Source organism: Erinaceus europaeus, chromosome 7 (assembly GCF_950295315.1).
Source record: "Erinaceus europaeus chromosome 7, mEriEur2.1, whole genome shotgun sequence".
NCBI lineage: Eukaryota > Metazoa > Chordata > Mammalia > Eulipotyphla > Erinaceidae > Erinaceus > Erinaceus europaeus.
Window position 1 is genome coordinate 60,545,384 of NC_080168.1, and position 27,079 is coordinate 60,572,462.

At 41.5% G+C, this 27,079-nt stretch overlaps 1 protein-coding gene across 11 annotated transcripts in view; it reads right to left on the minus strand.

The window, feature by feature from the left end:
- The window catches only part of SOX5 (SRY-box transcription factor 5), a 1,357,610-nt gene that overhangs the window by 46,951 nt on the left and 1,283,580 nt on the right, over positions 1–27,079 (minus strand). The gene's annotated exons all lie outside the window — the stretch shown is intronic.

The following is a 27,079-nucleotide window of genomic DNA, read 5'->3' on the forward strand; positions in this document are numbered from 1 at the left end:
ACAATAAATGTATACAGCATGCCACTACCTTTGATTTGTGGTTTTTAGAGTAGTTTATTGCTAGTGAATTCGTGGCTAGCTGCATTTAGGAAACCCATGAACAGGTAGGAAGAAATTACTCTGGTAAGTCTTTTCAATTCTGCTTTCTGTTTTAGAGGAAACGACATTCATTAAAAGATCCATGAGATAATTCATCTGGGATCCTATTACACACCTTACAAATTAGTAATCATTACAGGAAAAGTATATAGATTTATAGAACTTTAGAAGATAATTCCATGACCTGGCTTATGTGTAATTTTGAGAAGTGTATGTTAGCACTTAAGAAAAAAAAAAATACAAGGGGCTAGGTGGCAGTGCTCCTGGTCGAGCACACATGTTCAAGGGCTCAAGTTTGAACCCCTGGTCCCCACTTGCAGGGGGAAAGCTTTGTAAGTGGTGAAGCAGGGCTGCAGATGCCTCTCCATCTCTCCCTCTCTATCTCCCCCTTCTATCTCAATTTCTTTCTCTCTATCCAATAAAGACAATACAAAAAAAAAAATGAAAAATCACACTGAGAAAATTATCCCTACATTGGACTGCTCAGTCATGTTTGTTTTATAAGATGTAGTGGCTGATAAGATTCCTCGGGGTGCCCCCCCCCCTGGACCCCAAGCATGATGAGTAGCTCTGCATAGGGGCTGGTATAGTCAGCGCCACCTGCAAGGTGTTAGAAAGATAGAAACTCCTCTGGAAACTTTGGAGGTGGGTTCCAGCAACCCGAGCTGTAGCAGCTACCCCCAGGCACCCTTAGAGACCCTGGCATTTACCTGATGATCGCTACCATGAATAATATAAAGGGGACCAATGCAACGATTGTCACCTCAACATGCTTCACTTCAGTCTGTGTCCAGAGACTTCACATGTGGAATGACAACCCTTCAGCTTCATTACTCGGGTGAGACCTTTCCTTTCATAGTATACTCTAATTTCATCTCAGGTGGTTCACTTTCTAACAAAGTCCCAAAACCTAGATATACACCAGTTTCTGTGAGAGAAAGCATATCTTCACACGTATCTATAAACTACTGCAAAATATATACCTGAAAGCAGAAGTACACTAGAGTTTGCAGTGAGTACCTCCCTAACACTTCCTCTCCACTATTCCAAGCTTTGGGTCCATGACTGCTCAACAATTTGTTTGGCTTTGTATGTTAACTCTCTTTTCAGTCACCAGGTTCCAGATGTCATCAGGATGCCGGCCAGGCTTCCCTGAACTGAAGACCCCACCAATGTGTCCTGGAGCTCAGCTTCCCCAGAGACCCACCCTACTAGGGAAAGAGAGAGGCAGACTGGGAGTATGGACCGACCAGTCAACGCCCATGTTCAGCGGGGAAGCAATTACAGAAGCCAGACCTTCTACCTTCTGCAACCCTCAATGACCCTGGGTCCATGCTCCCAGAGGGATGGAGAATGGGAAAGCTATCATGGGAGGGGGTGGGTTATGGAGATTGGGTGGTGGGAATTGTGTGGAGTTGTACCCCTCCTACCCTATGGTTTTGTTAATTAATCCTTTCTTAAATTTAAAAAAAATATATATATATATATATAAAGGGGGCTTATTGGGGAGAAAATCAGACTATGAGACCCTTCAGCAAGTCTCCTCAGTATAAAGAGCTAATGTTTTAAAATACAAGGTACTGTAACATTTTGATCAGGGCATACGTTCCCTGTGCCAATCATAAATATAGCCACACAGTGGCCATGCAGTGAGTTAAGTGCTACTGAGACGTGGTGGGCTTACAGACACTGGAATCCTGAGCTTTTCCTCATTGGCTCAGCCCAAGGACTCTGCCAGCAAGGAGCTATACTGGCCCCTCTATGCTGCAGCTGCCAGGGCTCTTGGCACTTCCCCCACCAGGGTGTGTACCCCCTTACTACCTGGCAGGTCAAACTAGATAGGGCCTTGGTCAGGGCAGCATAAATGCTTCCTTTGGCATCACCAGCGCTCCCGTGAGGCATTAAAGCTTGCCCTTTCAGAGCTGAGAAAGGGAAAGGAGTGTTTTCCTGGCATTGCCCTAGCAGAGGCAGAAGAGCACAGGGGCAGGGTGTAAGTGTGAGGAAGGAGGCCCAGGGTGCCTGTGAGTGCAGTGTCAGATGCTTTAGCTTGAAGCACTAAGTAGTGTTGCATGCACACCCTGAAAAATGACCACTCAGAGCACTTACTGGAGCAAGAGACCTACTGCAACTCTGAATAGTCTCCTCCATTCAAAGCAGCACAGATGTTTGAAAGCCAGAAAGTGCAAAGCCCCAAGGACGTAATAGAGGTTGACAGTTGCAAAGTTGATAGAAATGTCATTCAAAATTGCCCTTTCATTCTCTTTCTTTGTGTGGCCAGGCTAATGGTATATTAATAGGAACCCACAAGCCTGCTCCTGATGCTGGTAACTGTATGAATAAGTTTGGCCCATTATATGGCACTACTTCACAATTTGGACCTTAGGATTATTTACCACTGAGCTACTACACCAAGTCTCTACTCATTAAAAGGGGAGGAAAAAGCAACTAATTTATTTGTCTCTCATTTTTCTATTATCTTTTATTTGACTAAATGAAAAAATTAAAACTTTCCCTGTAAGATGGAACTACCTATTACTGACATTCTCAGAATTGTGAGTATCTGTAACAAATGCCAAAGGTTTTTCCTACGGCGTTATTTGTGGTATCTTCTTTAGAAGAAAATTTAGAAAACTCAACATGATTAACACCTATTCTCTAAAATTAAACATACATTCTAAACATCGTAAGTAAATAATTTTTTCACAAAAGAATATAAGTAATTTTCAAGGTCAAGAAAGCACTGGCAAAGATTGCATTTCTATCAAGTACAACTCAGCCAACAAGGAAAGTAATTTTCTTTTAATTGCTTGTGCAATTGTTAAATGCTGTCAACTGAAACTTTTGAAAATGGTCTATTGTGTGGTTGTTTTGTTTATATATGAAGTGATACTTAAAGGAAATTATGTATCTACTGAGCATTTTCAAATGTGCATTTGATAGATATAAGACAAGCATTGAAACTAAGTGAGCATGTGAAAGCAGGCCTTAACTAAAACAAGTCTACCATTTACATGTACAGCAATCATTAAAATATCTGAAATCAGGGTCGGGTGGTAGCGCAGAGGGTTAAGCGCACGTGGTGCAAAGCGCAAGGACTGGTGTAAGGATTCCAGTTCAAGCCCCCAGCTCCCCACCTGCACGGGAGTCACCACACACGGTGAAGCAGGTCTGCAGGTGTCTACCTTTAGCTCCCCCTCACTGTCTTCCCCTCTTCTCTAGATTTCTCTCTGTCCTATCCAACAATGAGTGATATCAAAAACAACAATAATAACCACAACGAGGCTTCAACAACAAGGGCAGCAAGAAGGGGGAGAAAAAGGCCTCCAGGAACAGTGGATTCATGGTGCAGACACTGAGCTCCAGCAATAACCCTCACAGTCTTCATTTCATTGTTAGTGTCACTAGGATGAGAGAAAAGCAACACTGGCATCTCCAGAAAGCCCATTCCTGCCTTCTTGTCACCATCTTTGTCCTTCACAACTTGGAAACTGAACCCATGTACCGGTTGCATCACTGAGGGTGGGCAGTGGTTGGCTACATCTTCCAAAACAGAAGACTCATCTTCAGTAATGTCTCTACTCAGTCGCATCATCTGTTAGCCTAGTTCACAGTGGTCTCTAATATTGACTTATTAAATATTTACCTATCGTAGTTATTCAAAATCAAACATTTATGTGATACTTAGCAAAATGACAGCACTCTAAATGGTAGTGAATAGACAAGAACATTCCAACTCATTCAAGCATTCACCCATTCATTATTTATTGAATGGGAACTTAACTATTAATTACGGTTATATGCCTGATATTAGGGGGAAAATGCACATCAACTGGCAGAGCATGTGCTGAGGCTTTGGTGTTTGGTGCAGCTCAGCTCTCGTCTACTAAAGCTCTCGGTCTCAGTGCCTGCGTGAGCTGTAAATGTCCAGAGGAAACCTGGCCTATGCATTTAACATACTGTTTCATTTTCAAGTATGTCTTGATTCTTTAATAGCTGTGTGGGGACAGAAGTGTGTAATGTTTGCATGGTTTGAAGTGTGTCTCTCCTCACACTGACCAGAAATACTCATGTGAAGTCAGCAGCCTAGCAGCATGTGGGGGAGAGCAAAGACATTGCTGAAGCATGCTGCAGTACTCGGCCTGCTGCAGCTATCATCCCTCTTCAGGAAACCACCTTATTAAGTTGTGTGGGCAGTGAGGAGATGGGCTGGGTGGTGTGGGGGCCACACCTCTCCTTAGTACACATGCAAACATTATTTCCTCCACCCCTACTGCTCGTCATTTAGTCCTCCTCCAGTGCCCCCACCCAAATAAGACAATTCTCTCTATGACTGAGCAGAGGTTTGTTGGGAGGGCAAACCAGAACAAATAGGGATGCCATTAGGCTCTAGAAAACGGTTGACTGTGGGTCTTTGGAACGGTCTGCCTCTATGTGATGTGAAAGAGTCAACCGATGTGTTACCAGGCCAAAGTAACACTCTTGAAATGGTTTTTGGAGCCCAGGAAGAATCAGGAGCCCCCGTTCATGTGGCCACCTCAATTCTCAGTGGGAGGAGCAGATCTGGTGTCTAAAAGCCAGGGCTCTCAGGGAAGAGAGATAGCACAGTGGTTGTGCAGAAGTCTTTCATGCCTGATGCTTAATGTTCAGGCTCAAGTTTCCAACAATAAACCAGAGCCCACAGTGCTCTGGTAAAAAAGAAAAACAAAAATCATTAAGAAAAAAAAAGTGTGTGTGTGTGTGTGTGTGTGTGTGTGTGTGTGTGTGTTGGAGGGCAGCAGGTGGTGGTGCACCTACAGTGCCCAAGGACTGAGGTTCAAGTCTGGGGGGGCTTCACAAGCAAGAGAGCAGTGTTACTGGTCTCTCCCTATCTCTATCTCCTGCTGTCCTCTCAACTTTTGTCTCTATCCAAATATATATTTCCAAAAAAAGTAAGGAGGGTGGGGAGAAAGCATGAGTAGTTATGCATGTGGCCTGGGAGGTGGTGCAGTAGATAAAGCACTAGACTCTTAAGCATGAGGTCCCAATTTCAATCCCTGGTAGCACGTGTACCAGAGTAAAGTCTGATTCTCTCTCTCTCCCCATCTTTCCCACTAATAAACTATTTTTAAGAAGTTATGCAAAAAGATGCAAGTTATGCAAATTCATGCCTTAGGCTCTCAAGTCCCAGGTCTAATTCCCTGTACCACCACAAGCCAGAACTATGCAGTGAATGGGGGGGGGGGGAGAGGAGACTCCTGACAGAGCACATGGAGTGTGAGGTTCAGAAGCCCTTTCATGGACAAGCTTACTCTTGGATTCATCAATTGCAAGATGTCTTAGGGGGGAGGGTTAGTGTTTGTTGAGCTACTACAACTCTTAGACTTGACTGCTTCTTGAATGCTAGTCTGTATATATACACAATGGAATACTAATCAGCTATTAAAAATAGTGATTTCAATGTTTTCAGCCCATCTTGGATGGAGCTTGAAGAAATCATGAAGTGAGATAAGTCAGAAACAGAAGGATGAATATGGGATGATCTCACTCACAGGCAGAAGTTGAAAAACAAGATCAGAAGGAAAGAGACTAAACAGAACTTGGACTGGAGTTGGTGTATTGCACCAAAGTAAAAGATTCTCGGGTGGGGTGGGGGGTTTCAAGTACTGGAACATGATGGCAGAGGAGGACCTAGTGGGGGTTGTATTGTATGGAAAATTGAGAAGAGTTATGCATGTACAAAGTATTGTATTTACTGTCCACTGTAAATCATAAATCCCCCAATAAAAAAATTTTTTTAATGTTAATCTGAAGTTATTTAGCAGAGGTGGTGATCTAGCTTCTCATTTGGCTTCCTTATCTTGCCAGTTTACACTTCTGCTTAACGAGTAGCTTTCTTTGCAAAGTTCCTGCCAGTAGTGTCGCTATCTGCATACCCATGTTCTTTGCTTTTTTTTTTTACCTTTACATTGTGCATCCTGACACATTTTATGTGCATTTATGTTCCTTTTTCTGATAACATCTCAATACAGTATTTTGCTTTTATTTTTTCTTTTTTACTTTGACTTAATGCTTCAATACTGTAAACTACTGCCACCACCACACGCATGCATTTAGAACAGGTGAGGACAGAGTGAGGCATCTGGGTCATGAGTAGCAGTGCAGGTGTACTTAGTAGAAACTTTGCTTCGAGATCCCTGGACCAAGTCATGTCATTCCTCTGACACAGTCCTGTGGTGGCTGGCCTGCAAAGTCCTGCCTGGTACAGATGCTTGCGTGTCTTCTCCCATAGGGGCAGGACAGCTAATGCCTGAGTGCATGAGCAGGAGGGTAATGCGCAAGGGGCCTGACTTCTGAGTGAGGTCATGGGAGACTTCACTGACTGCACCTCTCTCTCTCTCTCTCTCTCTCTCTCTCTCTCAGGTCACTTGCTCTGGGCCATGGTTTCACCACCTCTCCAGGCACCGTGAATAGATGAGTCCTCGAGTGGGTACACAGCCCCTGGTCTCTAAACGGCAGGTGCTTCCCACACTCTTGCCCAAGTGGCAGCAAGCCAGAGGGTCTCCAGACACTTCCAAGTATTTGCTGTGGGATGAAAATTACCCCTATCAAAGACAGCTGGGACAGCACATGGGGAGGGCCACCTGGCCAGGGGCCAAGGCCTCCTGTCGACAGCCCCCATGACCTGTGAGCTCGTGAGAGAGCCACTGTGCAAACAGATGTGCCGCTCCCACCAGGCTCTCCAGTGACTGCCAGCCAACTGACACGAGGTCACAGCCACAGCACAGACTCAGAATCAGATTCACCAGGTTCCTGAATCTCAGAACCATGAGAGAGGCATTTCTCCAAAGCTAAATCTAAGGATACTTTTTATTTATTAAGTAGAAATTAGCTCATCCAGCCTCTATGAAAGGGAACCTAATAAATGTTACTTGTGTGATTCTAAGACTGAGTTTATCAATGACCTTGTTTTAACTCCTACAAAAATATTTGTTTCTCCACATGAACTTGAATAAAAGAGAGAGAGAAGAAAAGAAACCTATATCTAAGATCTTGGGAGACTATGGTAGTTATTGTTGGGAGTGGGGGCACTGAATTTTGGTGGTGTGAGTGGTATAGAACTGTACCACTAGGGTGGGGGGTAGACAGCATAATGGTTATGCACAGAGACTCTCATGCCTGAGACTCCAAAGTCCCAGGTTTAATCCCCTGTACCACCATAAAACAGAGCTGAGCAGTGCTCTGACAAAGAAACAGACACCCTATACCCTATTAGCTTATAAATCATTAATAAAAAAGAAAAAAATATTTTTCTTCAACCAAAATACAGGAACACACTGCATTAATCTTCCATAGCTTAATGTCACACTTTGAAGATCTAAACGTTGTATCTTCTTACATTGTCGTTACTTCTCTGTTGTCATGTCCCCTCTTCTTTAGCATCTTAAACTTAGCTGTGGTGACTTCAGTGTTGGCTTAACCCTTTATCTTCAACATGTCCTAAAAACACTGCAGAAAGTTTCCATATACTTAGAAGACTGCCCTGTAACAAGGCCTTTAGCTCACAGTAGTAAACACCTGCTCACAGGAAGCCTGCAGAGTAAACTTTTCTCTAAGCATTTGAAACAAAGAACCAAATGTCAGCAACACGAGTTGATGAGAACAGTTACACTGGGAGCAAGTCTGAAATGCAGGCTATTTCTGACTTCACATTGTTTAACCTCTGGTTCCTAGATAACTTTCAAACTCTGAGAAGAATAATTATTCTGTCCTATGGTGTTCATTTGATCTGGATGGCCATGCTCTCACCTTTAAAAACTATTAATGAGGGGGTCAGGCATTAGCACAGCAGGTTAAGCACAGGTGGCGTAAAGTGCAAGGATGGGCATAAGGATCCCAGTTCAAGCCCCCCGTATCTCCACACCTGCAGGGGAGTCGATTCACAGGCAGTGAAGCAGGTCTGCAGGTATCTATCTTTCTCTCCCCCTCCTCTCTCCATTTCTCTGTCCTATCCAGCAACAATGACAACAATAATTTTTAAAAAGGGCAACAAAATAGAATAAATAAATAAATATTTAAAAAATATTAATGGGGCCAGGTGGTGGTGTATCTGGTTAAGTGCACATGTTACAGTGCACAAAGACCTGGGTTCAAGCCCCTGATCTCCACCTGCAAGGGGAAAACTTCACTAGTGGTGAAGCAGGTCTGTAGGTGTGTATATATATATATATATATATATATAGAGAGAGAGAGAGAGAGAGAGAGAGAGAATGTGTAAGGTGGTGCCTGGGATTGAACCTTTGGCTCTCAGGCCTCAGGCATGCAATCTCTGTGCTCTATCACTCTGAGCTATCTTGCCAGCTATACCTTTTCCTAATGTAGAAAATGAGGCCCGCCGAAATAACTCAATTGGGAGAGCATTAGACTGAAGGAAATGAGTACACCAGTCTACTTGCACCTTCTAAAGGAATGATTATCAAAGAGAAAGGAGAACAAGCTTATACTAGCAATACAAATGAATGTAGACTGTTCAGTAAGGACACAGAAAGAGTTAAATGTCTTACATGGAGACAGATACAGTATTAGTAGAGATAAAACACTCAATATTAAAAAAAAACTTATCTTTATACAAACCCAAACACCATACCAAATTGATGGAATAAAGTATTATTTTACTTAATTTATTTACCAGAGCACTGCTCAGCTCTGGCTGATGGTAGTGCTGGGGATTTAACATGGGACTTTTGGTGCTTTGGGCATGAAAGGCTCTTTGTATAACCACTGTGCTATTTTCCCAGCCCACAAAATACTGTATTTTAATGTGGCATTGAGGAGTAAACTGCCAGCCTTGTACATGTGTCATACTGTACAGCAATCCTCTGGTCCACTTTTTTTTTTTTTTTCCTCCTCCAGGGTTATTGCTGGGCTCGGTGCCTGCACCAAGAATCCACGGCTCCTGGAGGCCATTTTTTTTCCCCCTTTTGTTGCCCTTGTTGTAGCTTCGTTGTGGTTATTATTATTGCCCTTGTTGACGCAATTCGTTGTTGGATAGGACAGAGAGAAATGGAGAGAGGAGGGGAAGACAGAGAAGGGGAGAGAAAGATAGACACCTGCAGACCTGCTTCACCGCCTGTGAAGCGACTCCCCTGCAGGTGGGGAGCCGGGGGCTCGAACCGGGATCCTTACGCTGGTCCCTGCGCTTTGCGCCACATGCGCTTAACCCACTGCACCACCGCCCGACCCCCTCCACTTTTTAAAAATTCTATGTACGTAGCAAAAGAGAGGACACCACAGCCCCATTGCACCACCCATAGGCAAATAGAATCTATCTGTCCCAGTCTTCAGAGCCTCAGTCCCTTTTCTTCTTGCTCTCCCCCTTTGAGTTAAAGATTTGGCATCCCTGGAACTCACACCTTTTCAGACATGTCAGGAACACCTTCATGATAGGACTCCATTAATTTGATGTGAAACTTTACTAGGTCAGTACATCCCAAACTATGATGCTTTTCACTCTGTTCAGTGCAGACAGAGAGCAGACAGTCACTGAAGACAAAGGCTAAAATGCCCAAAGATAAGTAAAAATAAAACTGAGATGCAAAAACTCCTCTTGCTTGCACTTGCTCTGGCTCAGTCTCATTCTCACCCTTCAGAAGGGCAGTATCAGCAATTTTTCCATTCTGGATATACAATTAGAAGGGCTGGCCCATCTGTTCTAGTCTCACTTTTTTTTTCCCCCTCATGTGGTAGGATTATTCTATAATTTGTTCTACTGAATCTTTCAGGCATTAGTCCCAACAGTGCTGGCCATGGGAGAGAAGGGATGCATATATTTCAGTTAGTAAAGCAAAAGACAGACTCTTAATGATACAACAGCTTAAAGATATGCAGCTTGCCAGGATGTATCCAATATTAAGAGAAATACTGGGGGTGGGGGTGGTGATGCACCTGGTTGAACACACATGTTACAATGCGCCAAGGATCTGGGTTTATGCCCTGGTCCCCACCTGCAGGGGGAAAGCTTCATGAGTGGTGAAGCAGGACTGCAGGTGTCTGTCTCCCTCTCTATAACCACTTTCCCTCTTGATTTCTGGCTGTCTCTATCCAATAAATAAAGATAAAGAAATTAAAAAGTGGGAAATCTTATAAAAATTTTTAAAAAGCTGTTTTAAATACTGTTCACTTTGCTCCTGACACAAAAACCTCACTTGGTAATGTTACAAACCCCCTGTATCTTGTCCTCTTTTATTGTTTCTAAAATATATTTTTATTTATTATTTGTCAATATATGAGAAAGAGAGAGACAAGAACACTGTAGAGCTCTGGCTGGTGGTAGTGCTAGGGATTGAACTTGGGACCTAAGGGCTTCAGATATGAAAGTCCTTTGCATAACCATTATGCTATATCCCTGACCCTATCTTTTTTGTTCCCCCTTCAAGATAGGAGGAAAAAGACAGAGTGAAAGAGGTGATGCACCACAGCGCTGCTCCACCGGTGATAAAGATTTCCCTGTGTGTGACACGCCCATGGTGGTCAGAGCCAGAACCTGGGTCTCCCAATTTAGCACACTAACTACCAAGTGCAAGGACATGCGTTCGAGCCCCTGCTCCACATCTGCAGGGAAGAAGCTTCATGAGCTGTGAAGCAGGTCTACAGGTGTCTATCTTCTCTCTTTCTCTATCTCCCCCTCCTCACTCAATTTTTCGCTATCATACCTAATACGCATTAGAAATAAACTTCAGGAAAAAAGTGGCCAGAGTGGTGGATTTGTAGTACCAGCACATGCACAGTCATGTAGAGAGGAACCTTTAGTGCAAGGAGTGAGGGAGTGGGTGGGAAAGACCTCTAGCTCACCTGCTGGCTTGACCTAAGGTTCTGAATCCATACCAGGTATATTTCAAATAAAGTTCACCTACGGGCCATTTTAAGGTGATTTACAGCTGACATCTGCAAATCTTTTATTTAGTGGTGACCTCAAATGGTCGTTCAAGGCACTCTTTGTCTTCCTGGAAGAGACCAGGACGAAACTGCTGCCTTTTTGGCTTATGGTGGTGCAGGGGATTGAACCTGAGACTTCAGAGCCTCAGGCATGAGAGTCTCTTTGCATAACTATTATGCTATCTACTCCCGTAAAAATATATTTTCCCAACATACTGAAGATCTTAGCTTGACTATAGATTCTGCTATCCCTGTTATGATGTTAGATTCAAGGCAGTGCCCAAAAGAAAAAAAAAATTCAATAAAGATGAAAAGGCTGAGGGCAGAGAACTAGGTAAGTCTGATTTTAATTACAGTGATCTCAAATCTGTATCGAAGCTTTCACAGCATAATGATTCCTAAGTGTCTGCACTGAGCTAAGCATTGCAGGAAGCATGAGGAATTGTGAGATTGATCTATCAAGCACTCATTTCAGAACTGGTCAATTAGAATAATTAATTAGTGGTGAACTCTTCTGTAGTGCCTCACATGCCGGATTTTTTTTTTTCCCCAACCCATATCATCAAAAGAAGGAGACATGGAACAATCATAATGACTTAAATGATTTTTCAAGGAAAAGGCAATGCTGTCATTCCAGAATAGCCTTGATCATATGAGGGGAAAGTAAGGAGTGAGTGTGCCTTACTTTCACTCTTACTGACAGTTGCTGTGGGTATTGCTAAACAAGATGAACCAGCTTTGTGTTCAGGGGACGGATGGAATTCACACACTGTTTAGATATCTAATGTCCCTACCTACACATCTAATAAGCACGTGTAGGCAAGACATTTCTTTGCCATGTCTGAGGTGGATTGTGCAGCAGGTGAGCAGAGAAAGTCAATATTAAAAAAAAAAAAAAAAAAGTAAGAAGTGGGACCAGGAGCTAGTCCACTCAGCAGAGCACATACTTGTGTCTGCATACTTCTGCTTCTAGTCACCACATGGGAGTGCCATATAGAATGGAAGCTTCGTAAGTGATGGACAAGGGCTATGGTGCCTCTCCTTTCCTCTCTGCCTCTCCTTATCAGCTTCTCATCCTATGTTAAAAAAAAAAGAAAAAAGAAAAAAAAAAGGAAGGAAAAAAGCTCACAAGAAGTGGTGAAATCATCTCATAAACATGAATTCCTAGAAAAAAAAAAAATGAGACAGGGCTGGGTGGTGGCACAACTAGTTGAGTGCACATGTTACAGTGTGCAAGGATACAGGTTCAAGCCCTCAATCCCTACCCGTAGGGGGAAAGCTTTGCAAGTGGTGAAGCAGTACTGCAGGTCTCTCTCTCTCTCTCATCTTGCCCTTCCCCCTCAGTTGATCTGCCTCTATTAAGTAAAGAATTATTTATAAAGGGAAGTATGAACAAATTTCCCTAAGACTGTATTTGAAAAGGCAACTAAACAACAAATCTTTGGGGCCGGGCGGTAGGGCTGTGGGTTAAATGCACATGGTGCTAAGCACAAAAGACTGGTGTAAGGATCCCGGTTCAAGCCCCTAGCTCCCCATCTGCTGGTGGATCGCCTCACAAGCAGTAAAGCAGGTCTACAGGTGTCGGTCTTTCTCTTCCCCTCTCTCTCTTGATTTCTCTGTCCTATCCAACAACAGCAATAACAACAACAAGGATAACAAAATGGAAAAAATGGCCACCAGAGCAGTGGATTCATAGTGCAGGCACTGAGCCCCAGTTATAAGCCTGGAGGCAAAAACAAACAAACAAACAAAAAAACCCAAAAATCTAATCAGTATTCGAATAATAACTCTGTACCTTTGGTACAGAGTTATTATTATACCTTTGGTATTTTTATTGGTATTATTGGTATTTTATTTGGTATTTTTATTGGTATTATTATTATACCTTTGGTATTTTTTTTCAGCATTCAGCCTGTATGAGGAAGCTCTCTCACTTGAAGATCCAGTCAAACTCTTGAGTCTAACACATCCAGAATACCAACTAATTGATTTGTGTCTCACCAGAATATTGGTAAGTATCTCTAGGGATTCTTTTTAAAATTTTTTTAAATTATCTTTATTTATTGCATAGAGACAGCCAGAAATTGAGGGGGGAGGGGTGACAGAAGGAGAGAGACAGAGCCCCCTGCTTCACCACTCGAAAAGCTTTCCTCCTACAGGTGGGGGCTGGGGGCTCTAGAGATTCTTTCTCAACTTCCAGATCTGGCAAAAGCCTCCCCCACGAAAAAAAAAAAAAAAAAAAAAAGTTTGTAGCCAGAAGCTGGGCAAGAAGATAACAGGGATCACTTCACAAGGACCTTAGCAAATTCTAGTCGACTGTGTTAGCTTCGCTACACATATTCTCTCCAGTGACCAGAATGTACATTTCCTTTGACTTTTTATTTTATTTATTTTATTTTGCTTATCGCTGGGGTTCAATGCCTGTACTACGAATCCAATGCTCCTGGTGGCCATTTTTCCCACATTTCTTTTTATTATTGGATAGGACAGAGAGAAATGGAGAGAGAGGGGAGGGAAAAGAGGGAGAGAGAAAAATAGACAACTGCAGATCTATTTCACTGCTTGTGAAGCAACCCCTCTGCAGGTGGGGAGCTGGGGGCTTGAACCTGGATCCTTGCACTTTGTACTATGTGCCCTTAACCCAGTGTGCCACTGCAATCCCCCCAGAATGCACATGTCCTAAAATCAGTGTATCTTGCCTCCACTGACAGGATGAGCAATGACTCATGTCACTGTCAGGGTCCATAACCTTCCTGTGAGCTCGTTCTTTCTTAGTGCTGCTAAGGAGGTCTCGAAACTTTACATCAGGCTCAACCTGACGCTGTTGACTGGCTACGGAAGAAGGGCAAACGCTAGAAGAAGAATTTCATTTCCCCTAGTACTAGCCTCCTCTGCACTGAGGCTTTCCTCCCACCATTCAAGTTACTGACCTTTCATGTTTCCACCAAGAGGGTCCTGGAAGCAGCCTTAGGGCTGGGACATAGTGCCCTGACCTCTACAGATTGCTTGCTGATAGCATCTTCATCGCTTCAACAGTATTCAAGCCAAGATCTCAAGTTAAACATTAAGCTTTGTGCTAAAAAGGAACAAACTATCCTCCCTACCTCATGAGACCAGAATCATACACCTAGAGACAACTGCAGTCCAGTTCTAAAATGTTTGGATACTGTCCCAGAAGGGTTTCTTCACAGTGGGGCCAGTATGATGTCTCCCATCTCTCCCTGGCCTGTGTGTTCTCCCCTTTTCTCTATGTTATTCCTTGACTAGGATTTAATTCCTAGTATTTTCGCTGTTAATTCATCTGTCCCTCTTCATCACTATAAGCATATTTTTCTTGCTTAATCTTCCCATTATAGAGGTTTATTGAACATTAATAAATATTGTTTGACATCTCCTAAAACTGAGTTTAGAAGCCTCATCTCTGAGTAACAGTCATCACATGATCTTAGCTTGGAAGTAAATAAGAAGTAGATATGGAGAATATATGGCTTTTTTTTAAGTGAAATGTAGTCTATTGCTGGAAACATTTTATTTCCAAACAAAGGCATTTTTATTCATTGTTTTCCATTAGGAGATACCTCATGTAGACTACCATGTACTCTAATAACTGCATTTTAATCAGATCTTACTTTTAAACAATTTAAAATATTTCAATTTGAAAGAGTATTTAAAAGCATGTTGTTAGTGTTTACTTTGTCCTTAAGTTGCCAATATTTTGTTTATCCAGAATCCTAATGTATATATATGGAGCTGAGGAGAGAGAATAATGGTTATGCAAAAAGACTTTCATGCCTGAGGTACCAAAGATGCCAGGTTCAAATGCCAGTAACACCATAAGCCAGAGTTGAGCAGTGCTCTGGTAAACAAAACATTATACTAAAGGCCCTGAATTTCACCTGAAAATAACTAAGTGGCATAAGTCTGACCTGAAAAAGAAATCCTTACATGGACGTATTCTCTTAAATTATGATAAACTGTTATTACAAAGTGGACATAGTGATAACTAGGGTTTCAGTTCATGTTACTGCCAAGTTATAGAATATAAAACATTTATCCCAGTTAGCATGCTGGGTCAGACTGAAAACTGACAACAGGAAATGTTTCTAATCTGATCAATCTTAAAGGACTGATCTTTCATCCTTTAAGATTTTTAATCCTTTGTTTGTTCTGAGTCCATAAATAATACTCTCAGATACAGCAGATCAGAATTCTAGCTTCAGTAACCCTGTAAATAGTAGGAAAAGGCAGGAAAAAAAAAAAAAAAGAAAAAGAAAATCACCCAGAGACATTCCTAAGATTGGATCAGAAAAATGGCCGCTCTGTCTACATAGAGAATTCCATCATTTGACCTAAAATCCTTGTCTTGCCATGGATTTCTGTAGAATTGACCTGAATATTAAGCTCCTGCTGACTTAAAATGAAACTTTGATCCTAAAAAAAAAAAAAAAAAGCACAGAAAAGTACAGATAACACAAGTCTGTACCTATTTAAGGACATTCTCACTGCTGTCAAAATGTCTTTATACATACTTTATAACAGCATTTTTCTCTTGTGTTATTTTAAGTGGTACTGGAAATACCACAAGATAATTTTTTTTCTTGTTGGATTTCATCTTTTCTATTTTTGGTTTCAATTTCTTTTTCTCCCTTTTACAAAATATCTACACTGCCAAAAGTCATCAAAATTGCACAACAAACCACAACTCACATTATGTAATAAACTAGGAAAAATATTTCTAAGATTCGGTAGTGATCACTAGTCTTGCAAAGCGCTGCAATAGAGCTTTAACAAAAGTGCTCCATAGTTTTATAAAATGGGAGGTTATTATTACTTTTCTGGTAATGGGAAAAACTGAAGGGAGACAAAAAAATTCTTTTTTTTTAAATCTATTTTGAGTGCACATTTTTTTCATTTATGTTATTTTGGTAATGAAAACCTGTAAAATGGAAGTTTTGGTCTTTATACTAAATTTAGAAATCCTATCTTTGTCATTAAAAAAAATCTTTTATGGTGCTAGGTTTTTCAAAACAGCTCAGTTCTGAAAAAAGTCACCCAATGGAATCAGTTGGTCCTCAGTTGGAAGCAAAAGTGCTAAAAGCTGTTGGGATACAGCAACTGTGAGTTCTGTGCCTCCTGAGAAGCAAACCAACCATCATCCTGAGTCCACCTGCAGGAGGAGGCGTCTGACCAGGAGAACCTTAGAGGGAACATAAGGACGAATGAATCTTCAACTTTAATATTTAGGTTTTCATTTCAAGAAGGGTCTTATTTCAGTTTAGAAATAAATTCAGATTTTTTTCTCAAGTAAAAGAGCTATAAAATTATCTCAAATTCCCCTAACCTCAAAGATAGTCTCTGTTTTAAATGTTCCTCTGTGTCTGTGTTCTCAGACTCTGAGGATACATGAGGTAATATGTACTTTCCAATTCCTCTGATTATATTCAGTAGACTCTGGAGAATAACTCAGTCACAGGGAATTACTATACTCACTGTGCATCCACAGAAGATAATTTTTCTATATTTAATATTAATCAAATCATAGCAATTTTTGCTTTTTGTTTAAAGAAATCATAATTAGGATGGCAGTATTCTTTAGTTGATTATTAGAATAAGAAAACATAAAAATTATGGAGACTTCATTATTTTATAACTTTTTGGAAAAGCTCTCAAAATAAATATACTTCAAGATACAATGTGAAATGAGTAAGACTATAAAAGAATCTCACCTTATACTGTCAACAAAACAGATGTGTTAAAAACTTTACATAAGGTTATTACCCAGCAAAATAGGGTTCTTATTCAAAATGATTATGAATGCACACACCTAGATAGCTCATTATTTTTTTTTACCCTGAAATAATCACAGTGCTTATAGTTTATGCACACTTTACAGAATGCTTGCAAGTGGATGGCACTGCATACTTAAATTGCAAGTGTAACTTTAATAAAGTTGGAAACTGAAGGTGGGTGGGGAGAAGCAAGAAGATGGCAGGAAGGAGATAAATGGTAATAGAAATCAGAAAGAACAATTTTGAAAGTTCTCCTCTATCCCAGTGCTGTAAATGATAGTGTTCAAATTTTTAAAGCTCTCCTGAAATACTTATTTTAACCCTATAGCACAGGGTGAGGGGTAGACTGCATTATGGTTATGCAAAGAGACTCTCATGCCTAAGGCTAAGGTTCAATCCTCCACACCACAATAAACCAGAGCTGAGCAGTGCTCTGGTAAAAAAAAAAAAAAAGTAGTTAAAAATTAAACACATACACATATATGACTGTAGCATAACTATCACTACTTTTTAAAATTTATTAGTATTAATTGATGTTACTATTTTATTATCTTTATTTATTGGATAGAGACAGTCAGAAATCAAGAGGGTAGAGGGAGATAAAGAAGGAGAGAGGGAGAGAGACACCTGCAGACCTGCTTCGCCATTCACCTGCAGATAGGGACTGGAGACTTGAACCCAGGTCCTTGCAAGTTGTAACGTGCACTCAACCAGGTGTGCTACCACCCGGCCCCACTGATTTGGTTTTTAAGATGTTCTACTAGTGATTTAATAATATGATAGGAATGGGTCTGGGTGGTAGACTCTGGATTTGCTATGCCTGCTGGAAATCTTTTTCTCTCAGGTCCCTGTAATTATTTCCCTTGTCATGATTTAGGTCTCAGAGGAGGCTTCACTGAATTTCATCTTAAAAAGACCCTCCTTCCACTGACACCACCACCACCACCACTGGCCTCTTTTTGTCCCCAGACACACTTTCACCATCTTCCTCTCTTTCATAGCACCTACCACTATGGAATAATTTGCTGAACTGCTAAATAGTCTAAGGGAGTGAGAGAAACTATCACATTTTTTTAAATTTTTTTTAATATTTATTTTATTTATTTATTCCCTTTTGTTGCCCTTGTTGTTTTATTGTTGTAGTTATTATTGTTGTTGTCATTGTTGGATAGGACAGAGAGAAATGGAGAGAGGAGGGGAAGACAGAGAGAAGGAGAGAAAGACAGACACCTGCAGACCTGCTTCACCGCCTGTGAAGCGACTCCCCTGTAGGTGGGGAGCCGGGGTTCGAAACGGGATCCTTATGCCGGTCTTTGTGCTTTGCGCCACCTGCGCTTAACCCGCTGCGCTACAGCCCGACTCCCAAACTATCACATTTTTAAAGGACCTTCTAGTTCACTGCTTTTGCGGCTATAGTTCTACCTTCTTAAACTGAACGTGGTACATGATTGAGTAGAAATGAAAGTTTCACATGTAGGTATGATGTACCACACAATATTATAAAGGGTCAACCCTGCAAAGACTGATTAAGAGTTAAGAAACAGAGACCAACTTGGGGTCAAATGAAGCCACACCTAAAATTAGAATTTTTTAATGTGAACATTTCCTTTTTTATTATTATCTAATCCAGCTGAAATTGAGCTTTCTAATCACCTGCTATTGGAAAAAGTAGGACAGACCCAGAAGACTTGAGATCCTGGGAACCTGACTCCAGTTCCTTTTCCATCATACTGTGACATGAAGTCATGGTGAGATCAGAGAGACAGCTCATCCAGCTAGGCAGACCTCTTGCCCTGGAGGAGGCCCTGGGTTTGAAGCCCTGCACCACATGAGAGCACGCAGACAGGGAGGAAACTCCACAAATGGTGGGGTGGGAGGGTGTTCTCTCTCCCTACCTCACTGTATCTGCAATGAAGAGAATAGGCAAGGTGTCAGGGTTGGGGGGAGGAGAAAAAGAGCAAGAAGCTGGCCTGGGATATGTGGAATTGTTCATGTGTGAGGCTCTGGTGGACCCCTGTCCTCACCTCTCCTTCTCCTTCTCTTCTTCCTCCCCACCAAAAAAAAAAAAAAAAAAAAAAAAAGTCACTGTGAATAAAGCCATCCTGCCAAGCTGCTCAGGGAGTGAGTGGATGGATGGGTGGATGGATAGATGGATGGATGGGTGGATGGATGGATGGATGTTGTTTTACCACAGCCTATATAATAAGGCAGTATCTATTGTCATCCTAAAAAATGAATATATGCTTGGGGGGGCATCTCGGTGAAAGGAACCATTCAAATACTTTTTTAATGCAGAATAAAATAATGAATAGGCAAAATACACTTTTTTAACCTCCAGGATTATTGCTGGGGCTCAGTGCTGGCACTATGAACCCATTGCTCCTGGCAGACTTTTTTTTACCATTTTATTGGATAGGACAGAGAGAAATTGAGGAAGGAGGGAGGGGTTGAGAGAAGGAGAAAGACACCTGCAGACCTGCTTCACAACTTGTGAAGTGTCCCCCCCTATAGGTGGGGATCCAGGGGCTTGAACCCAGATCCTTTCATGGGTCCTTGTGCTTACTACTATGTGAGCTTAACCAGAAGTGCCACTATCTGGCCTCTGGGAAATAATTAAATAGAGCCACATTGGGGTTTAGAGTAACTGAGTCCTCAGCTGTTTCCCTTCTCACTTCTCCACTCAAAACAGTTTGGTAATGGGTGAGGACAGGAGGGTGAGAGGGATCAACAGTCTGTCAACTGACCAGTGAGTGAGGATGGGAAGCAGAGAGCTGAAATGATTTGATGGACTGCTTTTGCTGCCACCACCCACCACCAACTTCTGCCTTTTCCATCCCAGCTGTGACCCATTGTGTGGGAACAGCCTCTCAAGAATCTCCTCCCATTTTTTGATCAAAATGCTTTCCACACACAGTGTTTTGGAAGGTGAATCTCCTTTCTGCTGGGCCCCGGTGATTCCAGGGATGTGCCGGACTTGGTACATCCTATATCCCCCTCAATATCCTTAGCCTCTTATTTTTATCTTTTTATTTTTTAAATAATAAAATAAAAGCTAAAATATAGCATACCTGTCTTTTTTTGTTGTTGTTTTTATCTTGCAAATGTTACCCACCCCTCTCTCTTCCTGAGTCATGAGAATCTATCACCAAATGGCCTACTTGGACAATGAATACCTCCAAGGGCAGAAAAGGTTCTGCTTAAGTACCTTGCTGTTTGAGATTCCTGTCAACTTCTCACAGATGAAAAGGAAAAGAGGAGGCTCTTTGCAGGGGTTCTGTTGACAGCACTTCGCTTAACATATTTCAGTTCAGCAAGACCAGGCCACAGAAATCAAACTATGCTATTTACAATGACTGGGCTTCTCTGTGATAGGCACAGTAACAAGTCCCTCCCAGGAAGTGGTGGTACTGCTGATGGCCAGCAGTTTTACCATGGGGTGAGAGTCTCTGCAGATGCAGAGGATGACACAGCCATCACACCTTCAAGGCTCCTGAAACTTATTTTACTGACAGAGGCCAACAGGACAGACAGGTGCCCCACAAAGCAGCTGGGTGCAGCAAGGTGTCACAGAGCCTTAGCATTTAGCTAACAGGCCAGACAACGCTTAAAGTCTAAGGACAGAACATGGCTGGTTTTGAAAGTGGTTACAGTTAGCTGGGGCTAACATCCCTTGTACTTTTAGGTCTTTTTTTTTTTAATATATATAAAGTATTTTTGAGAGAGATGAAGAGAGAGAAAGACACAGAGAGAAACACCAGAGCACTGCACAGCTCTTGCTTATTGTGGTGCGGGGGATTGAACCTGGGGCTTTGGAGCCTCAGGCATGAGAGTCTCTTTGCATAACCATTATGCTATCTACCCCCCACCCAGTACTCTTAGGTCTTAAGAGAAATGACAACTACAAAAATATTAGGTCCAGACATTTCAGAACCAAGCAGTGATTTTTGTTGGGCCCTCCACATGGAGGTGAATAACAGCTTCTTCTATGAATACTGTTCACACTCCATGACTACCTAGCTACAGTATTCTGGAAGGAGCTCTCTATGGTGAATAATGATTATTTGACATGGAAAGATTAAAGAATAAGTCAAGGTAGAAGCTTGTATATATCAGAAATTACATTTCTAGCAACTACTACTCCTTACAATGTCTCGTGGTCAGATGCAGCAGGAGTAAACGTTCAATGAAATTACAGGGACTGGACAATGGCACATCTGGTTGAACATGTGTGTTTTATTATGTGCAAAGACCTGGGTTCAAGCCTTCGGTCCCTGTGTGCAGGTGGGAAGCTTCACAAGTGGTAGAGCAGTACTACAGGTGTCTGTATTTCTTCCTATTTCTCTCCCTCTTCCCTGTCTATTTCTGTCTCTATAAAAACTAAGTAAATAAATAGAAAAAGAATGGTCGCTGGAGCAGCAGAGTCATTGTACAGTCATCCCAGCAATCACTCTGGTGACAATAAATAAGAAATTATAGTTGTACAGGTCAGAGCTCAGAAACAGTCTTATAGCAGCCTCAGCAGGTCTGGTCCCCCTCAAACACCTTGTGCTTTTGCTTTTGAAAAGAGAGTTTGTCTTGTTATAAATAAGGTTGTTGCCAGTTAGTGATGGACTTGGCTGTGGCTCTACTACCTATATGTTTCTGTATTCAGTCTCCACCCCAATGGTAATAGTTAAGCCCAGATATCCATATAGTTCTCCTTCTTGCTCCTAAACTTAAAGCAATGTTTATCTGTAAGGATGTTACAGCTGAAGGGATCTGATTGTGTCTGGTCAGCTGGCTGTGGCTGTTTCTGCTTTGGAAAATATTTCTTTCCCTTGTCATAACTCCAGGTGCTACTGCTGAGCAAATAGGGACATCACTGCCAGAAGTATTTGAAAAGAACAGAAAAGAATTGATTTGGACAATCTGTGTGCTCCTGTCACTGACAGAGATACAATTGTGACCAAAGGTATGAGTAGGGTCATGGCAAGGTTAAAAGAAAAGCACCCAGGAATTCATTCCTGTCATCAGCTTCTCAAACTAACTATTCTTAGTTGCTACAGGAATATAAAAGTTTTCATCAAATATCAAGAGACATTTAATAGCATTTACAAGTTGCCCTTAGAATTTCCCCAAGAGGTGGTTACTTTTGCAATAGTGAACCACTTAGAATGTGAAGTGCTTAGCACTACTGTGGCATACCAGAATTTCATGATAATTAGGAATTATAAGCCTATTCATGGCCAACAATTGTGTGAGTTATGTGTGAGACCAAGTAAGAAACACTCCTTCCAACACAGCTATTTTAACAACTGATGTTAATTTAAAAATTAAGATAATAGAATTAACTAATTTTTAAAAAGCAAATTATATCAGGGATTGAATTACTATTAGAAAGCAGAGACTCTCTAGATCTTAAAAGACTGCTACAAATCAATGTGGAGAAAACAACTAAAAGCAGGTGATGAGAAAGCAAAGGCACTGTTGTGGCAGACTGTAACTTGTGTGCCTAATAAAATTAAAGCATTATTTAAAAAAGGCAAAATAAACGAATGGCATCCTATCAAGGATTAATGAAAATGGTTCACTAACAGTAAGTTCAAGGACAGAGCTGAACCAGCAAAAACATCCGTTTTCTAGTGTAGATACTAAAAAGGCAAGGAGTGTGTGTGTGTGTGTGTGTGTGTGTGTGTGTGTGTGTGTGTGTGTGTGTGTGTGTGTGTGTTGCAGTTACAGAGCATGATTCCTGAGTGCAGTTTTCAGAGATTCACTGTGAGTCCTCTAACAGTTTCTTTATCATTTAATATCATAAATAATTACTTTCCTAGGTGGCAGTTCAAAGCTCAGCACACAGCACTGGTGTAACACTCTAGGCAGGTCAGGTGACCTTTCTCCTAGTCTCCTCTCTTTGGTGCTGAGGACAGACAAAGTGATCTGTCTGTCATATGCCATTACCATTAGAACAGAATCTTGTTCTTTTATTACAGCTGAACTCCGTCAGATTTCTCAGCAGGAATGCTAAGTGAAATCAATGTCTTGGATTTCCAGGCTGAGCTTGGAGGTCACAGCCACTCTATCATTTCTCAGCATTATCCTTTCTCGTGCATACACACACTCCCCGAGTCTCCAACTGGCACACAGCAGATTGAAAACAGCATGCATCAGAGGACTCATGCTGCACAATTTTACAGTCTTTTGGAGCCCCTTTCCTTTGGAGTTCCCCCCCCCTTTTTTTTGCAAATTGCAAATAAGTTTTGTCTGTGTCCTTCTTTGGAGTTGTGAGGCAAAGGGAAAGGCATATCTAAGAAGAAGGGCAGGCAACAGAACTTGGAAAATGTGTTTGATTTTTGGCAGCTGCCTGTGAGAGCATTCACCTGGTTGTGGCTTACAATTTCATTTTGTTAAGCAATGCATACACTTTCAACAAACTCTAAGTTTGGTTTACACTGGATAAGTATGTAGATCACACACAGTCATTTAATAATTCTATTTTACAATTCTATTTTATAAGACAGATGTGCAAATTCACCATTAAAATTGCACAGAAAACTGCCCTCCCCAGAACACTAAGAACTGAATGCTACAAAATACAATCAAGTAATGGTAGCTATTCCATAAAAGGTAGCTTTGTGAGAAAATGTTTATTATACTGTGTATAAATGTTAAAAGGACAGGTGTACGAGACTATATATTCAGTGAGCCCTCTTTATCTATTGTTGGTTGTATTTTGGAAGGCAAGTTCTTGATTAAAGTGACAAATGATAATATTTACTGGTTTATTTTTTAACCCACTAAATTTACTCCTTAGCTAATACGTGAGCACATTGAAGACTTTTTTTTTTTTCCCAACAACAGAGTACGCTGGAGGGCATGGAGCATAGAGGACATTAAAAAATGTAAATGTGGGAGTCAGGCGGTAGTGCAGTGGGTTAAGTGCATGTGGTGCAAAGCGCAAGGATTGGTGTAAGGATCCCGGTTCGAGCCCCCGGCTCCCCACCTGCAGGGGAGTCGCTTCACAAGCAGTGAAGCAGGTCTGCAAGTGTCTGTCTTTCTCTCCCCCTGTATCCCCCCTCCTCTCTCCATTTCTCTGTCTTATCCAACAATGACATTAATAACAACAACAATAACTACAACAATAAAACAACAAGGGCAACAAAAGGGAAAATAAATCTTTAAAAAAATGTAAATGTAAAGGGGTGAGTGGTAGTGCAGATGGAGGGCATGGAGCATAGAGGACATTAAAAAATGTAGGTCCGGGAGATAGAACAGTGGATAAAGCATTGGACTCTAAAAAATGTAAATGTGGGAGTTAAGTGCACATTGCGGAAATCACAGGGACCGGCGCGTGGAACCTGGTTTGAGACTTGGCTCCCCACTTGCCAGGGGGGTCACCTCACAAGCAGTGAAGCAGGTTTTCAGGTGTCTATATCTCACTTAAAACTTTTCACGTGCTTTATATGTATAGTGGTAACAAATATAACACCTACAGTTTCCCTTGACTATCTTACAGAAGATTCAAAAAGGCTAATTTTCAAAAAATGATTGAACTTTAATATAAAGTAAGTTTTTAAAATTGTATATAACTGGGGCCACGCAGTGGCACACCTGGTTGAGTGCACATGTTACAGTGTGCGAGGACCCAGGTTCAAGCCCCCGGCTCCCACCTGCAGGGGGAAAGCTTCACGAGTGATGAAGCAGGGCTGCAGGTATCTCTCTGTCTCTCTCCCTATCTCTCCCTTCCTTCTCGATTTCTGGCTGGCTGTCTCTATCCAATAAGTAAATAAAGATAATTTCTAAAAATTGTATATAACCATCATTATAGAATCTAAACTTTTTTTTTTGCCTCCAGGGTTATTGCTGGGGCTCAGTGCCTATACCATGAATCCACTGCTCCTGAAGGCTATTTTCTTTCCCTTTTGTTGCCCTTGTTATTTTAGCATTGCTGTGGTTATTATTATTGTTGTTTATGTCATTGTTGGATAGGACAGAGAGAAACTGAGAGAGGAGGGGATACAGTGAGGGGGAGAGAAATAGATTTTTATTAAGTAAAAAAAAAAAAAAAGGTATGTGACATTACAGACTATAGCAGAACTTTTCACCAACTGCAGTGATCAGTCTGCTTTTTAGCTAGTCCATGGTTTCCAGTGTATCTGGCCACATACCTCAGAGAAGCAGAACAAGCCTCTAATCAACTCCTCTCATAGTTATCTAAGAAATGTATCACTATAGCAACTCTCTAAAGAACCTTTAAGGAGATTCATGAGTGAACAGATGCGTAAATGAATGAGTCTAACCACTTTCAAAAGCATTTTGACTTAGTAATTTGGTGAGAAGACACTGATGATGAAAAGTTACTTTATGAGTCAATTAAAAATTATTCTATACATCACTTAAAGTGAAATGCTCAGGGCCAGGGTGGTGGTGCACTAGATTAAGCATACACATTACTATGAACAAGGACCTGGGCTCGATCTCCCGCTCCACATCTGTAGAGGGGGAAGTTTCACAAGCAGTGCTGCAGGTCTACAGGTGTGTCTGTCTCTTTCCTTCTTTATCTTCCTCTCCCCTCTCCATTTCTCTCTGTCCTACCCAATAATATAGGGGGGGGGGGGTAGGAAAGAAAACACCAAGGAGAAAATGGCCATCAGGAGTGGTAGATTCATAGTGCTGCCACTGAGCCCCAGCAATAACCCTGGTGGCAACAAAGATAATAAGTGACATGCACTACTGCAAACACAAATGAATGAACATTAATAAATTAAATGGAAAAACGGACACTACACTTCAGAGTTATGTGTGAAGAAAATGCTGCTACACAGCTCTTCACTTTCCTTAAGGGTAGCATGCACATGTACTACATACATTTCCTGGGCCATGGAAACACCCCTGTTAGTGAATGTTGGTATTGTTAAACCATAGGTTCTGTGGTGCTTATAAAGAGAAGCTGGCGGGGGCTAGGTGATGGTGCACCTGGTTAAGTACACAGGCCAGCAAGGATCCCGGTTTGAGCCCCACTCCCCACCTGCAGGAGCGTCACTTCACTAGTAATGAAGTAGGTCTGCAGGTGTCTATCTTTCTCTCCCCTTCTTTTCCCCCCTCCCCTCTCAATTTCTGTTCAATCCAATAAAATGGAAAAAAAAAAAATGGCCTCCAGGAGCAGTGGATTTGTAGTGCCAACACCAAGCCCCAGTGATAACCCTTGAGGCAAAAACAAAACAACAACAACAAAAAAATAACTGTCCATCCATGGGTTTACAGGCAGCACAAAACACACAGGTCCACTGCTCACACTGGTCATAACCATGGCCTGTTGTGTGCTTGCTGGTATTACAGTAGCTTGCACAAGTTTGGATTGAATCTCAGCACATATTGCTGGAGAAATCGTGGCCTAAAAATCCCTGCCCTAGTCAAGTGATAGATACATATAAATTATCTCTCATTCTACAGAATAAGCCCCAGGTATGCTTTGAGAAGATAGGAGGCTGGTGTGCACACCGCTCCACCACCCGCGGATCTCCCCAGTGCATTCTGTACTACTGCCTGACCTGTAACAAGACTCTGCCAGGACACTAGTGATGGACTCACATCTTCCTGGGATTGTTTTTCCCTGGCAATATATTCTGAGTAGTTTCTTCTTCTAACTGGTGTGACTGTTCTTGCCCTGTGACTTGCTAGACATGTCAACATGGCATTCATGATATGAAGAACAAGAGCAATTTTCTAGGAAACTTCAGCTAAAGATAAAACATTATTTTGGGGAGGTTAAATTAACCACTGATTTTCTACTTAGCATTTAGTCAGCAAACAAAGTGTGGCCATTTCTCTGACTAACCTCAGGGAAGACTTACTGAGACTATCCACAGAAAGTTTAACATACTCATATATCATCTATGTAAGATCTCAACAAATCAAAAGAAAACAGAACACTCCTTTTTCTACTTCAGTATTCAAAACAAGAAACAAAGTATACGAACCTCCCTGGTCCTCCTTCCTGACCTCTCAGGAGATATTTATTTAGCTCCTAAAACAAAATTACACCTCAGTAGTTTTGTTTCTAGCATAATAATAATAATAATAATAATAACAATAATAATAATAACTATTATTATTGTTATTATTATTATTATTATTATTTTACCCGAGCACTGCTCAGGTCTGGTTTATGGTGGTGCAGTGGATTGAACCTGGGACTATGGAGCCTCAGACATGAGAGTCTCTTTGCATAACCATTATGCTATCACTCCTATAATTCTTTATAAGACTTTATATCTTTGAGCATTGGTATCTGTTTTACAGTA